This window comes from Phascolarctos cinereus, unplaced genomic scaffold (genome assembly GCF_003287225.1).
Source record: "Phascolarctos cinereus isolate Bilbo 61053 unplaced genomic scaffold, phaCin_HiC Scaffold_4;HRSCAF=312, whole genome shotgun sequence".
In the NCBI taxonomy this organism is placed as follows: domain Eukaryota; kingdom Metazoa; phylum Chordata; class Mammalia; order Diprotodontia; family Phascolarctidae; genus Phascolarctos; species Phascolarctos cinereus.
The window spans coordinates 475,750,370-475,767,801 of NW_027555847.1; positions in this window are offsets into that span (position 1 = coordinate 475,750,370).

A 17,432-nucleotide genomic window follows, 5' to 3' on the forward strand; every position below is an offset into this window, starting at 1 on the left:
TTAATCCTGTTTGCCTCAATTTCCTCATCTGAGAAATGAGCTAGAGAAGGAAATGGCAAACCGCTCCAGTATCTCTGCCAATTAAACCCCCAAATGGGATCACAAAGAGTCAGACATGACTTAAAAATGACTGAACACAAGGGCATTCATATCCTCAATCCATTTCATTAGCTCATCATTTGCCTGTGGTCAGCATCATTTGCATCAAAGATTTAGCACTTCTTAAACTGTGGATCATGACCCCAATGGGGTCACCACCCACAGTTTAAAAAGCACTGCATATACACACATACACACACACACACACACACACACACACACACACAGAGAAAATTTTGTGTTCAAAGCTAATTCATTGTTGATCAATTAATAACTCTGTGCCATACTTGTAATACAAATAAAGCATTCATCCCCTCAAATGTGTGTCTTTTTTACCATGATAAGGGTGAAGGGAAAGTTTCTGGTAGGTTGAGATCTCAAATAAAATACAAATTAATCAATGAGTAAATATTTATCAAGCATTGACTATGGCCAGGTACTGTGATAGTACTGGGATAAAAATACCAATAAATAAATAAATAAAAAGGAAGGAAAGGAGGAAGAAAGAAAGAAAGAAAAAAAGAAAGAAAGAAAGAAAAGAAAGAAAAAAAAAAGAAGAAGGAAAGAAAAAAGGAGAAAGAAAGAAGAAGAAAGGAAAGAAAAGAAAGAAAGAAAGAAAGAAAGAAAAAAGAAAGAAAGAAAAAAGAAAGAAAGAAAAAGAAAGAAAGAAAGAAAGAAAGAAAGAAAAGAAAGAAAGAAAGAAAGAAAGAAAGAAAGAAAGACCATCCTTGCACTCAAGTAGTTTACAAACTAGTGGGAAAAGATAACACACAAAAGCAAGTTGAAGGGGAAGAAAGCAAGCACCTGTCTCAGCAGCATGATGTCCAGTTCAAAGGAGTACAACTGGTAGGAAAAGAAGAGATGGCTGTCCTGGAAGCCCTCTTTAAATGCAGGATTTGAGAGGAGACCTTTGCTCCTCTCTTCAGCCCTCTAATAAGAGGGGCAGAAGGTACATGAGTGCCAAGACTGATGCAGTCTCAAAGGATAGTGTTTCCTGATGCAGAGATTTCCTGGGGCCATGATAGAGTCTAGTCCAGAAGACTGCAGCTGATGGGAAATGAAGTGACTGGCTGAGGAGCCCTCTATAAATGGAGGCATTGGAAGGAAATAAGTAAATCCTTACTAACCTCACCCCATCCACTACCAGGGTCAAATCCAGGCAAGCCACATTTTTGTATGACCAAAGCTAAGAATGGTTTTACGTTTTTAAGCACAGTAACACTTTATTTTAAAATGTAAAAACCATTCTTAGCTTTGGCCCTAAAAAAAAGTCCTGGATTTGGCCCACAGGCCATAGTTTGCCCTAGACTCATAAAATAACGTGATCACCTAAAGAGCTAGGATCGAAGGGTAAAAGACCATTTATTCTCCCAGAACCACAGAGAACTTTGTACTTCTGCTCAACAGGGTGAAGTTTCATAGCCACTAAGGTGACTGTAACTCCCCAAATCTTATCCTTCTTGAATAGGATATCAGGTAGGGGATAACAGTACCACCTGATAGCTAAATTTGCTACAAGGCAGTGTTCTCGTAAGAAGCAGGGATCACTTACTAGGAAGTAAGAGTGATATTCAAAAGGTACGAATTAAACTTTTTTTTTTAAGTTTAAAAAAAGAAAGGAGAGAGAACATTTATTTTCAGATGGAAGGGATGGGAAATGGGTTTCACAGAGATTACAGGGAAACTCTTTGGTGGGGAGGAGAATATGGTTCAATGAATAAATTTTTCATTGGACTCAAGTATTCACACTTTCCTTAAAACATGATTTTTCCTTCAAATTCTTTCATACCCAGGAAGGGAAATCTTAGAAATCTTACTTGGTTGAATATGCATTTTGAGTCCCCTAATTTAGCTTCTATGACACGGCTACTGGCAGTGGCCTGGTGATTCTCCAATTGTGTGATACCAGAGAGGAAGTACTTACTTATAGTAAGAGATGACAAAAAAAAAAAACCCAAACCCAAAGCCCTCTTCCTTTGACTTTGCAAAGTTCTACACCCAGCTTCTGAGCACGAGAACGAATAGAGTCTAAAACACTTCAGTGAATTATATATATATTTGCTATAAGGAAATAGTTTCTTAAACCCTTTCATTTTAGTCCTGACTAAATTTCAAGGACATTAAAATTGCTACCTCAAAAAGTGTAATAGATAAAAGTTGCTATCAATTCAGGATATGAAATAGCAGGCTCAAAAAATTCCACTTAGCCTTGAAACTTCATGGTGAAGGTAACAACTCAGGTGAGCTTTTCAGCTCTAGCACAGCTGCTACATCAAGCAGGAACACTGCTATTTTGGAGGTTAGGAAGCACTTTTATGAGCTGTTGTTGCATCTGAATTTCTCCCACTAGGAACACCTTAGTGTTGAAGAGACTGCACACATAATGATTCTTCACCCAGTTTGATAGTTGCAGCGAAAATGCTATACAAAATATTCCAATGCACGATGAGCATTGTGTAGATTATTTGGTATTCAGTTCCTTCAATATTGGAAATGACAGAAGAAGCTTTTTTTTTTTAACAGCAGGACATTATGTGCTACAAGCACAATGACATCATTCAGTATCTCATATTCTGATGAATTTCATTTCATTTTTCAGAGCATTAGATGTCAAGGACAAGAAAAACAGAAATTGTTTTTTGACTTTGTCTTCCTAATCTTCTTGAAGTGAGCCACAGACACTCCATGCAAGTTCTGAGGTATGATCTTAGCATCTTCCTGTGCACAGCTGAGTACCTTTTACAAGCTTTGATAAGGAATTTCAGTGACATCTGGTTACTAGGTAGGATTTTTCAAGGACAAATGACCATCACACTTTGTCCAGTCCTTGTCTTCCACAGGTATAACCAGGAAAGAGCATTAAGAGGCCTTTTCTCAAGATTAATCTGTCTTTTGGATTGACTTTTCTCCCGTCTTTCCTCCTCTCCCACTACAGTAATTCCATGAGGCCCTGTAAATAAGGTGGATTTTAGTTGTGTGAAAGGTGAATTTTTGTTCTTCTTTCTTATAGTTTAGCTCCCAGGATCCATAGCCAAAACAATCTTTAGTTTCTAGGTGTTAAATAATATTTCCTAGGCTCATGACCTGTAAACATCTCCACCAAGCTTGCATGGTGAGATATAGAGATGAATGAGATATAGGGATGAAGTAATATAAAATTGTGAAGCTATTTTCGGCAATATGTGTTCTTTATCTGTTGCCTTATAAATCAAGTGGGCACTGGTCAGTAAGTGGAGAACCCATTTTAGGATTTGGGTAATGCATAGAGAAATGCATGTACCTGCCTTGATTGGCCCCTATCAAGGGTTGGGGAGAATCTGTGTATGCCTCAATCAGCCCCCATTGAGTCTTGGGGGGACTTAGCGGAGTACACAAGCTGGAATGCTATGCGTGCCTTGATTGGCCACCATCAAGGCAAAGGGGCTATTGCCCCCCTTCTCACCCACCCCTGTGAGAAGGCTAATAGGGAATGCTGTAGGAATTGGTGCTCCCATTATCAGCAACCCTTTTAAGAAGACTAGACTAGAATAAGTTAAGCTTATTTAACCCCTCTGAAGCTGTCTTTCTGGCTACCCTGATCAAGGGTAAATTAGAGGGGCAGCTAGGTGGTGTAGTGGATAGAGCATTGGCCCTGAAGTCAGGAGGACCTGAGTTCAAATCTGACCTCTGACCAAACACTTGACACTTACTAGCTGTGTGACCCTGGGTAAGTCACTTAACCCCAATTGCCTAAAAAAAAAGAGTGAATTAGAGTCTGGAGCCCAAAGACTCCAGTGCCTCTAGTGTTGTTTCCTGTCTTACAGGCCTCTTTGGCATTTGTTTTAAAGTGAATACATTTCTTTCAACTCCCATCATTCTCCTCAAAGCTAACATCACAACCATTCAGGTGTCCCTTGTGATTTGTTTATCAATACTGGAGGAGCAAAACGAAGTTAGTAACTTTGTCCTGCAGCTATACCCACATTTCTGTGTGCCACTCCCTTATACAATGATAATGATCCCCTTCCCCACATTTTGCCAAGAAATTTGAGTCATTGTTTCTATAATTGCTTCAGAAGCTGCTGGTGTTTCCCAGAATTTTGAAGATGCTATAAGAAGTGCAGGGCGTAAGAGGTAAGACTCCCTTTTCTTAAGATAAACAGTTCCAGAGATTTCAGTGCTATAATCCTTAAAATCTAGGGTAAATTCAGTGGTATAAACAGTTGAACCTGAGATTTTGTGAACCTTCTATGATTTTGTCTGTATCACCACTAACTTTCCAAAACTATTTCAGTTATCCTACTTGGAGTAAGATGTGGATTCAAATCCTAGGTCTGACATTTTTAGACATAATTTTTCTAAGCCCCAGTTCCTTCTTTCTCAAAATGAGAATAAAAATGCTTATACTATCACTTACCTTGTGAGGACAGTAGTTTGTAAACCATAAAGTGTTACATAAGTATTTTCTATATAGCCCCTAGCATAATGAAAAGAGGAAGGGATTTGAAGTTATAAGATCAGCTCTAATTCCAGTCTTACTACCTGGGTGTCTGGGCAAGTCACTTCACATTTGGGGGCCTCAGTTTCCTCATCGGGAAAACTTAAGATAAAAATGAGGGCGTTGGAGAAGATGTCCTCTATGTCTCCTTTCAACTCTTAAATCCTATGCTCTTTATTATGATTATCCTAGAGAAAAAAACTCTTTAGAAATTATGAAACAATTAAAAAAAACCCTCAGATTAAAATGCCATCATACAGCTTTCCATTAGTATAAAAACCTCTACAAATCTGTAGACTCAAAATTAGAAACAGAAAAGGCCTATTAGGTAAAAAAATAATTTGCCTGTCAAGACAGAATAATTCATCCATGAACAGAAATGAAGCCCTGTATTTTCAGCATCATTACAAAACACATTAAAGAAACCCCAATGACTTGATTGGCATTTTGGAGACTGATTTTAAGATTTTCAAAAAGAAAGGGTCTTTTGGGTCATATAACAATGACAAGTGATTTAGTGTCTTTCAGGTATCTATACCAAATGAAAATTATACTAGCTATTTTTCACAAATTATTATTTTTTAAGCTGAAAATTTTAGATACTCTCCTACTTCACCACTTTCAAAATACATGCTTACACACCCCCCCAAAAATTAATAGAAGTATCAACATTACCAGAGTAAACTTGATTCTTTCCATTGTAAGGAATAAATGGGCCACTTGGGTACACAGAGAAAAGGGGGTTTCTTTATATTCTTAGTCCTCCAAGCTCTCCCCTCTAGTAGTGTAAACCTGCTGCTGCTGCTGAATGACCAGGGGAAGGATCTTCTCTGTCACTTACCCAAAGTCTTCACATATAGTGCCCAAGAGCCCAGGATTCCCTTCCCCCTACTGACCCTCCCCACCCATCCTATCACAATGGAGAATATAATGAAGTCAGAGAATGTGCTTATATCATTTCTCTAACAGCATTTCTCCTCCAGCTTAGGGAAAGGTGCTGAACACTGTTCCTCTGGCTTAAGCCCCCAGGCTAACACCAGGGAGGTTTGGACTCAGTCATTTATTAAACTATTGATTATTCTGTGCCAGGCACTGTGGTAAGTGCTGGGATTAGGACAAGAGGCAAAAAGTCTTTGCCTTTTGTAGCTCAAGGAGCTCACATTCTAACAGGGGAAACTACATGCAGACAGTTATGTACCTACAAGATATATACAGTGCAAGTGAGAGGTAACCTCAGAAGGAAGGTTCTCCTTTCTAGTACCAGGAATACAAATTTGGAAAACAAAATCACAAGGGAAAGAGAAGCTGGCTACACTATCAGTACACCTATGGTAAACAAGTATTTGTTATCTTTTGTTTATTCCCCTCTGACATTTGGGGAAAATGTTAGCAAAACCGAAGTGGAAGTGATTGTTGCCTTGGAACCAAGATCTCTGAAGATTTCAAATGCTGTCAGAAAGATTACACATTCCATACGCTGGCAGGAGCACTAAGGAGTTGGGGGAGCAATTTTTTAACCCTCTGTAACAGCATCAAAGTGGAAGAACTTTTGGATAAGTATCTCAAAGCATAATAACTCCTGTCACAAAATGTCCCTATTTATAAATCTGGAGGGAAAAAAATTGTGCCTGGGATAATCCTTCTACATATTGCTTTTGTGCTAGAGACAAGATAAGTTACACAGCACAGACCAAGCCCATTTTTGTCTTCCCAAAACTATCTTTCTCAGCACTTTGAGAGAGCATGCAATGGTAAATTGAAATAAAATTGAGTTGGTCCTTCTCCCACTAATCAGGAATAGAAAACGCCTAAAGTTTAGTCTCACAGTAAAGTTAGTTTTGGTAACACATTGATGAGCAGACTTTCAGGAAAAAAAAATCTGCTGGTAAAGTTCATTTCCTAGGCAATTTCCTTAAGAGCTTTTCAAAAGCAGTGAATACCTCAAACTCAACTTCAGCAGCATCTGAAATGCATTTCAACTCAGAGCTGTTTGAAAATTCTACTCCAGACCCCTTTCAGACATTTGAGCAAAACAAATTGCAGCTGTCCCAAACTTCTCTTGGATCTTTTGGCCTTCTCTGAAAGAAATAAAGGAAATAGCTGCGGAGAGAATACCCAATGGAAACTGAGTGACTTGACCTTCTAAAGTTATATTGAAAGAGCAAAATGTTGTTCATATTATGTAGCCACTGGGTTCTTATAAATATTTCTTTATTTTGCTTTCTGCTCATTCCTGTCCACTTGTTTCTTCTCCTCAGCATGCTAATAGGCTCAGGTCTCCTCCTATCCAAAAAATTAGTCTGGGTATTTTCTTCTCGCTCTTTCTTCCTTCACTGACAAACTTCTATGTTGAGTAGTTTGCATTCACTGCCTCTCTCTATATTCTCACTTCTCAGTTCCTTTCAATCTGACTTCCAACCCCACTACTTTGCTGAAACTGTTCCCTCCTAAGGTTAATCATTTTTCTTTTCCTTCAAATCTGATGTCTCATATTCAGTTCTCATCCTCCTAGTCTCCTCTGCGGAATACAACCATCCTAGCCCTTTCCCTGCTCTCTCTTCCCTTGGCTGGCATCATGCCACTTCCTCAAGGTTCTTCCTCCACTATTCTGATTACTTCTTTGCTGTCAGTAAAGGATGACTTTGTCTGACCTGCTCATAGTGAGTGTATTGAAAATTAAATGGGGTCTTCTTACCCTAGATTAGAGCACTTATGAAGACTCCATCTTACTTTTTCTGCCTAAATACAAAAACCTTGACACCTCCCTTAACTGCCCCAGGTTTGATTTAGTTCATAGTGTAGACAGAACCCATTGCCTGGGTTGTAGTTTCATGTCTATATTCTTTTCCTGGATCTAGAACAAAACTGAGACCTGAGGGTAGTGGGGAGACAGAAACACATTTCCTCGTGTCATTTTTAATAGAATCAGAGAATTTTAGAGTTATAAGGGCCTCAGGAATCACCTAGTCTAACCTATACCTGAAAAAGAAGTCCTATTACAGCAAATACAATCAACAAGTTGTCATTCTGCCTTTAGCTGAAAACCTCCAGTAACAAAAATATCACTTCCTCCCCAAAGCATCTCATTCTATTTTTGGAGAGCTCTATTTGTTACGAAGTCTACATTTACATTAAGACTAAATTTTCCTCTCTTTACCACTTCTGTCTATTGTATCTATCTAATTCTCCCCCTTGGTGACCAACAAATGCCTAAGTTGGCTTAAGTTCGGCTGAGGGGAGAGGGGTGGTGATACAGAGAAGGTACAGAGAACGAAGAGATAGAATCATCCAACATCATGGACACTTTTGTTGGGGTGTTCTGGAACACAAATGTTCTTGCCAAATAACCAAACGACCTCTTTTAATCAAACATGTCTTTGATGGCATCCTTTATTTCAGTCTTTTATTTCCTTATTTGCTGACTCTGCATTGAGTTCTAAGACATATTCATTTTTAATTCTTGTGAGACTACTACATTCCATAACTCACAATCACATAAGAGTACAAGCAGAATATTTGTATTATAAAGGAGGGCCTTGTTTCATGGAGAAATCTATGGTCATTAAAAAGGTTTGCAATTTCCCAGAGACAAATGTAATTCTCCTATTTAGCTCTAGTTGTTATCCATTTGCAGTCTATGTATATATCTATATACAACATATGCATGTGTACACATATACATATAAATATGTGATATACCTGTATGTTTATACATATATGTATATGTGCACATACAAACTCTACTGCAGAGAGCCTAATTCTGATGGGCTGGCCATGTTGTTCGAATGCCAAATGCACATTTACCTAAAAGACTATTTTATGGAGAACTCACATAAGGCAAATGCTCACATGGTGGTCAGAAGAAGTGATACAAAGATACTCTCACGCTCTCTCTGAAGAATTTTGGAATCAATTGAGTGACATGGGAGACAATGGCAAAGGACTGCCCAGTATGGGGTGCCCACATAAAAGAAAGTATTTGAGCAAATCGGAATTGCAATACCTCAAAAGAAATGGGAGATGCACAAATTTAGAAACATCTCCACTCTAAATGTTCATTTGGACTATTTGGGCCTGACATGTGGCACAGCCTTCTGAGCTTGTAGTGATCTGATCAGCCACAGTCAGACACATTGACCCCAACATAGCAAGGTCATTTTGGTCCTCTTTGAGAATGAAGGACAACAACCGACTGTATATACTGATGGATGTGTGTTACATGTCATCCATGCAATTGCATGTCATAATTTGGTTAACAAGTTCTTTATAAACTTTTTTCTATGTAAATATTTATGCATCTCACCAACCAGGCTCTACAATGTGCTATAGCTTGATGAAAACATCACAATATCATCCATAAAGAAGAACATCTGGAGAGCTTCACCATCTACAGGGTATCCCACTTCAACTTGTACTCTGTGACTGGATTTGCTAGGTTAAAGTGGTGAACACCTTTGGCATGCATACAATTTCCTTCTATCTTTTTATTTCATTTATATAAAAATTTTCAGGATTAATATGATTCAATTCCTCTAGTACTATATCATTGAACAAAGATCTCACATTTAGGGTACTGACACCAAGTTTAAAATTTTAAAAGTCAAATACTGGGTGATCCTCAGTATCTTCTGTCCACCTTTCTAACAATTTATCATCATCATTATGATGATGCAAAAAGCAGGCTGCAAAGGATTGAGAAACATTTTGTATTTTCGTGGGACCATACCTGGTCTTTCCAGCATGGTAACACCAACCAGAGCTTATTCTACTGGCATAGATTTCAAGAACCCAGAATCATCTCCATGAGAGGATGAGCCATAAGAGCTGGACTAATTTAAAAACAGAAACAAAAGAAATGGCCATTTCTAAATTTCTTCCTACATAATGGTAAGTAGGGCAATTTCTAAGTAGGGCTTCATTTGTGGGATTACCCATCTAACAGAGATTATCTCTTTGTCCCATGTGATGAGCTGTGGGCCCTTATTTAATCTCATCCACAAAGCCAAGACCATGGAAAAAGAACCAAACATTGGCTAGGGACTAGAAATGACAAGAAGGATGTTGGTAGCATGGCTGACACAAGCATTTAAAATATTTTAAGCTGGATAGCGAGGGATAGCAATCAGAGAATTCTCTCTCCATGCCTGAATCTACCCTTTGCTCCTCTCCTCCAGTCAGTCCCTTAGTGATGAACAAGCCACAAGGGGTTAAAAGAGTCTGACACAACCCATCAAATCATCTTGTTGTCCAGGATCCAGTGAAGGAATGGATCAGAAGTCCTAGCCAATGACAGAGAAAAGAGTTTATAGAAAAGTCTGACAAAGTAATTAGAGTCCAATCTTTATGCCTGACCTTATGGTTAAACAGGATTGGGATAGTAGTTAACAGTGGCCTATGATAGAATAATTTTTTTTTCCCCTTGATGCCACATATTGTCAAGAAGGTGAACAAAATAAACAAGGATGTGATTACTGGGCACAATTTTTTATCATCATAATTTTTAAAAGTTTTATCGATGTCTCTTTTTCTTTATACAACATGGTTACTTTCTTACCTACTTACCCACATGCATACTGAGCCCACTCTTATAGCAAAGACTATCAGTTAAGTAAGATGATTGCCACAATAATCATATCTGCCAACACGCCACTTTCTATACCCATAATCCCCACTTCTCTACTAACAAAAGGGAAGTTTGTTTGATCATCTGTTCTCTGGGACTGAGATTATTCATTGAAATGAATGTGAGTTACTCTGCCTTTAGTGTTGTTTTCGTTAACATTGTTATAGTTATTATGAATATCATTTGCCTAGTTTTTGCTAACTTCAGCTTCATTAATTGATACAAAATTCTCTGAATACTTCATATAAATAATTTCTTACAAGAAAATAGTATTTCATTACATTCATATCATATACTGCAATTTGTTCAGCCACTCCTCAATCAGTGATGTTTACATTCTTTCTAGGTTGTTTCTTTTTTTTTTTAATCACAAAAACGGTTATTATATTTGGGGTTTTCTGTCTATCTTTGACTTCCCTGTAGTATATGCCCAGTAGTGAGAACCCTGAGTCAAAAGATATGAAGAGTTAAGTGGAATCATTTCTAAAATGATTCCAAATGACTTCTCAGACTAGTTGGACCAATACATAGCACCACCGAAAGTATATCAATGTGCCTGTCTTCCCATTGTTTTTACTAAACAGATCTTTTTAGTTGGGTATTTAAGCAAAGTGACTGATATTTACTTGATTCCACATTTTAATTAATCGTTATATGTTGTTTTTGTAGCTTAAGGTGATGTTCAATATCAACAGAAACATTTTAAAAGTTTAACCAGTCTCTTACTAACAAAGAAAATCTCATGCTGAACTACTGTGTTCTTGGCAAAGTGAAAGCTGCTTCCCTTTCCAATGGCAAAAATGCAAGGATGCTGGGACTTAATGATGTTTTTCTCCTGTGTGACACACTACATATTATCATTGATAGAAAAACATGAAGGTTATTTAGTAAGCATGGGAAAAATTCATTAGGTATTTGGAGACACATCCTATTAAATTAAAGGAAATAGAAGAAAAAAATGAATAATTATTACCAACAGATATACCATTGGTTATTATGCTAAAAATTCTGCCCAGATTTGGCTTTGCTCTTTTATATGTTTGCTTGCTTGTTTTTTTTTTTAACAGAAGTCAAAACAGATAACATGTTTTGCTATTTCCAACCAGCAAATCCCCAATTCAAGGTAATCCCTTTTAACCATTTTCTTAGCTCTTCCTACCAAACTACTGAGCACTGGTGGAGAAAATAGAGGAAACAGACTTCATTCTATCCAAATTCATGATGTGCAAGAGGGAGGGGAAAGACAGTGGATTGAGTGAGCATATTGGAGTCCACTTCTCCTGAATCACCTCAAAAATAGCAAATGTACCAAATCAAAAAACAAAAACAAATACCTTTTTTTAAATCCCCCGTAAGATCACTTCATAGATAATAAAGATTAATAAATGAAGAAATAAGTAAACAAAAATAATACTCAGAGACTCGAAAAAGGACCTAGCAAAACTAAATCAATTACAAGACTCTTCAATGTATCTATTAAGTTCCATGAAAGAAAATATATAAGATATTGCATCCATAAGATGAAATTAAAATTATCAAAATAATTGAACTAAGAGTGATGACAGATAAATAGCATAACGATCTGAAAATCTTGGTGGAAATTCTTAACAAAATGGTAGGACTTCTAAAGAACAGACTGCCCTAATTGGAGGGGTTGGGGGTGACACGGAAGAGTGGGAAGTAAAATAAATCACTTAACAAAGTTAAAGAAACAAAGAAGCAGAAGAAATTCTATAATACAAATTAAAGTAGGATACAGCATAGAGAGAATAGCTAAGCATTATTGGTTTTAAGAAAAATGTAAAGAATCCGAGAGTCAGAATATCACATTCAGAAAATCACGGCAGAAAATTTCCAAGAGGTATTAAAAACAAAGAATAGACTAGAAAACCATGTGGCATGGTGGAAAGAACAATGACTGTGTGGTCCAAGGACATGAATTCAGATTGTCCCTCTGATCCTACCAGCGAGACCTTGAACAAGTCAGTTAACTTAAAGGCGATGGGCCTTTGTTTTCTCACCTATGACATGAAAGGGGTGATACTAGATGGAATTTTAGGTCACTTCTAGCTCTGGATCAATGATTTCATCAGTTAGGTTAAAACAAAAACACTGAATACTCTTTAAAAGGAACCTAAAATTCACCTTATTTATAAACACAATCATCAAATTTCAATGATAGTCTTACAGCAGCCAGTATGAACTAAACAAAAGAAGTCTGAATTATACATTATTTCTTAGTTGTAATAAAAGTAAAAGTGAAAGCAAGAATTTGAAAATGATATATTAAAAAATCAAGGGAAAATGTTTTTGCTGCTCAGTGATTTTCAGTCACAGTCTCCTCTTCGTGACCTCATTTGGGGTTTTCTTTGCAAAGATCCTGGAGTAGTTTGCCATTTCCTTCTCCAGATCATTTTTACAGATGAGTAAACTGAAATAAACGAGGTTAAGTGACTGGCCTGGGGTTATACAACTAGTGAGTGCCTGAGGCCAGATTTGAACTAGGGAAGATTAGTCTTCCTGACTCCAAGACTGGCACTTTCTCCACTGTGTCATCTACCTGCCCCTAGGGAATTTGACCTGTAGTAAAAATTGTCAAACAGCAAATCTGTACATATATTTTCATGATTTTTAAAAAAATTTACATGAGGTCTTCCAGACATTTGTGCTGAGGGAACCTCCCCCCCACCCATTAATTAGCCTCTTTGGCAAACAAACTGATCATGAAGTAAAATCTGAAATCAGGTAAAGTAATAATAAAACAATATCACTTTAAAACAGTAAGTAAATAATGGCTCAAAATATTCACCTCTTGAATGTAACAAATAGTGTATGGTTTCTTTGAGGTTTTAGCTAACAAGAGAGACACTGGGGAGAAATGGCTAGAAATTTATTGGCAAATGTTATAGATGGGAACAAAAGAAGGAAGAAAAGAATTTTAAAAAGTTTTTTATAGCTTAAGAGTGAGCATCATGGAGCTGATGAAGAAATGACAGTCTTGAATGGGGTGAATAATCCATAACCACACTTTTGTGAGAAGCTGTGTGGGAAGTGATGTTTTGTGAAGCTTGTCTCAGTAAAACTATGCATCTATGTTCATAGCAGGGTAAGAGGGTGTAAGAATATATATTCAAAATACAGAGGAGGAATTAAATAAAGGAGATTGCACCTAGAGATTATAAAACAACTAATATAGTAGGATATAGTAGAGGGAATTGCAAATTTTAAAATGACAACCCTGAATCCAAATCAACTAAATTCATCTACAAAAGGAAAAACCTAGAAATGGATTCTTTAAAATAATCTAATGCATCTAAACCAAAGCTGTCATAATCAAGTTATAGAAAATCAAAGTGAGAAGATGCAATAAAAAGAAATCTAAAAATCAGGAGTTAACAACAACTTTGGACATAGAACAATTCAAAATACAGAACATTATTAAGGAAAATGAACAAGGAAAGTGTAACACATTGAAAGGCTAAAAAATAGTAAGATTATCAATATTTAATACATATACACTGAATAGTACAGTAACTATTTGAATTTTCAATTTATTATTTATTATTTATTTCTGACATTTAAGAAGTTTTTGAGTTCTGAATTCTCATCCTCCTTCCTGTTCCTCCCTAATCATTGAGAAGGCAAAGAAATGTGATGTAAATTATACATGTGAAATCCTGCAGAACATATTTCTGTATTAGCCGTGTTACCAAAAAAAAAGCAAGAAAAATAAAGTAAAAAAAAATATGCTTCAATCTGGTTCAGGCTTCATCAGTTCTTTCTCTGGAGGTAGATAGCATTTTTCATCATAAATCCTTCAGAATTGTCATAGTTCACTGTATTGATCAAAATAGCTGTCATTCACAGTTGATCATCTCTACAATATTGCTGTTACTGTGTACAATGTTTTCCTGGTTCTGCTCACTTCACTTTGCATTGATTCATGTAAGCCTTCCCATGTTTTTTTCTGAAACCATCTTGCTCATCATTTCTTAGAGTACAATAGTACTCCATCACAATCATATACTACACCTTGTTCAGGCATTCCCCAACTGATGGGCATCCCCTCAATTTCCAAATCTTTTCCACCAAAAAAGAATGGTTTCTAAATATATTTGTACATATAAGCTTTTTCCCCTTTTTGTTTGATCTTTTTAGAATACAAACCTAGTAGCAGTATTATTTGGTCAAAGAATATGCACAGTTTTATAAATTTTGGGACGTAGTTCCAAATTGCTCTATAGAATGGTTGGATCAGTTCCCAACTCCATCAACAATGCATTAGTGTCTCAATTTTTCAACACCCTCTCCAACATCTGTCATTTTCCTTTTCTGTCATATTAGCCAACCTGATAGGTATGTGTTAGTACCTCAGAGTTGTTTTAGCTTACATTTCTCTAATCAATAGTAATTTAGAGCATAAAAAATGCTCTAAATATGACTATTAAAAGCTTTGATTTCTTCTTCTGAAAACTTCCTGTTCATATCCTTTGACAATTTATCAATTGGAGAATATGTAGTCATATAAATTTGACTCATTTCTCCCTATATGTGATAAACTAAGCCTTTAGCAAAGAAACTTGCTGTAAATCCTCCTTCTAAATTCCTTCTAATCTTTTCTGTGTTGGTTTTGTTTATACAAAACCTTTTTTTAATTTAATGTAATCCGAATTATCTATTTTACTTCCCATGATGCTAACTCTAGTTTTGGTCATTCTTATCCATAGATCTAACAGGTAAAAATTTTCCATGCTCCCCTAATTTGCTTATGCTATCACCCTTTTTATCTAAATCATGCACCCATTTTGACCTTATCTTGGTATACAGTGTGAGATGTTGGTCTATACTCAGTTTTTGCCAAACTACTTTCCAGTTCTCCCAGCAGTTTTTTGTCAATAGTGAGTGAACTTTTTTGGGGTAATATATAGAAATGCTGATGATTTATATGTGTTTATTTCCTGCAACTGTGCCAAAGTTTTTAATTGTTTCCACTAGTGTTTTTTTAAAGTGGGTTCTCTAGGTATACCATGATATCATCTGAAAAAAGTGACATTTTCCCCCTCATTGCCTATTCTAATTCCTTCCATTTCTTTTTCTTTTCTTATTAAAATAGCTAGCATATCTAGTATAATATTGAATAATTGTGGTGTTAATGGGCATCCTTGCTTCACGCCTGATCTTACTGGGAAGGCTCTAAGCATATCCCCATTACAGATAATGCCTACTGATGGTTTTAGACACTACTTATCATTTTAAGGTAAGTTCCATTTACTCCTATGATTTTCAGTGTTTTCAATAGGAATGGTTGTTGACAAAAAGTCAAGTTTTTTTCTGCATCTACTGAGATAATCATATGAATTTTGCTTTTTGTTTTGTTTTTTGTTATTTATATGGTCAGTTTTGCTGATAGTTTTCCTAATGTTGAACTAGCCCTACATTCCTGGCATAAATATCACCTAGTCATAATGTATGATTTTGTGAAAAATTTTAAATAGAATACTAGCAAGGAGATTGCATGTTGTCTTATAATATTCTTTCCCTTTAATGAAATTATTGATTATTTCTATGATTTGTTTGATACACTAATTCTTAAAATTAGATTAATTTCCAAAGAATATTTGATCTATGTTTTTGTGGCCCTTTATTGAGTGTAATTTTCATTGCATTATGATCAAAAAGGATTATTAATATTTTTCTGAATTTGTTTATGAAGATTTTATACCCTAATACATGATCAATTTTTGTGATGGTGCCATGTACAGCTAAGAAAAAAGTATACTTCTTTCTATGTCCTTTCAGTTTTCTCAAGAGGTTTATCATATCTAACTTTTCTAAAATTCTGTTAATCTCCTTAATCTTTTTCTTGTTTATTTGGTTAGACTTATCTAGTTTTGAGAGAGGACAGTTGAGGTTCTCTACTAGTATACTTTTATGTCTTTTTCCTACCATAACTCATTTAACTTTTCCTTTAAGAATGTGGACGCTATGCTATTTGGTGCATATGTGTTTAGCACTGATATTGCTTCATTATCTAGGGTGCCTTTCTTTAGCAAAACAAAGTTTTCCTGCTTATCTGTTTTAATTAAGTGTAATTTTACTTTTGCTTTGCCTGAGATCATTATTGCTATCTCTGTTTTTTCTTTTTTAAACTCAGCTGAGGCATATTAGATTCTACCCCAGCTCCTTATTTTTACTCTATGTATTCCTCTTTGTTTCAAGTGTATTTCTTGTAAATAATACATTTTTGTATTCTGGTTTCTAATCCATTGTGCTGTCAACTTCTGTTTTATGTGTGATTTCATCCCATTCATATTCATAGTTGTGGTTACTAGTTCAACATTTCCTTCCATCCTATTTCCCCCTGTTTATCCTTCTCTCTTTCTCTCTTTTTTCTTCTTTCCCTCTGAAAAAGTCTGGTTTTTTTCCCTTTGGATCATTGTGCATATTATTTCCTCTTTGAACCAATTCTGATAAGAGTGAGCCTTTCCCCATATTCCCCTCCACTATAAAAGTTCTTCATTGCATGCCTCTTTTATGTGAAATAATTTTCCCTGCTTTTCCTCTCTCCTCCCTCTGCTCCCAGTACATATTCTTTCTTGCTCGTTAATTTTTTTGAGATTATCCAATCACAGACAACTCACACCTATCCCCTCTGTCTATGTAAAGTCCTTCTATTTGTCCTAATGATAAAGTTCTTAGGTATTATAGGAATTTAGGAATATAAACAGGCTTCTCTTGAGTCTCGTGTTTGAATCTCAAATATTCTGTGCAGCTCTGGTGTTTTCATCAGGAATGCTTGAAAGTCCCCTATTTAAAAAAATTCTTTCTTTTTTCTCCTAAAGGATTATACTCAGTTTTGCTAAGTAGGTTTTCCTTGGTTGTAATCTTAGTTCCTTTGCCTTATGGAATATCATATTCCAAGCCCTTCAATCCCTTAATGTAGAAGCTACTAAATCTTGCCTGATCCTGACTGTGGCTTCACAGTATTTGAATTGTTTCTTTCTGGCTACTTGTAATATTTTCTCCTTGACCTGGGAGCTCTAGAATTTGGCTTTAATATTCCAGAGAATTTTCATTTTGGGATCTCCTTCAGCAAGTGAGTCTTTCCATTTCTATTTTACCCTGTGCTTCTATGTTATCAGAGCACTTTTCCTTGATAATTTCTTGAAATATGATGTCTGGTTTCTTCTTTTGATCATGACTTTCAGGTAGTAAAATAATTCTTAAATTATT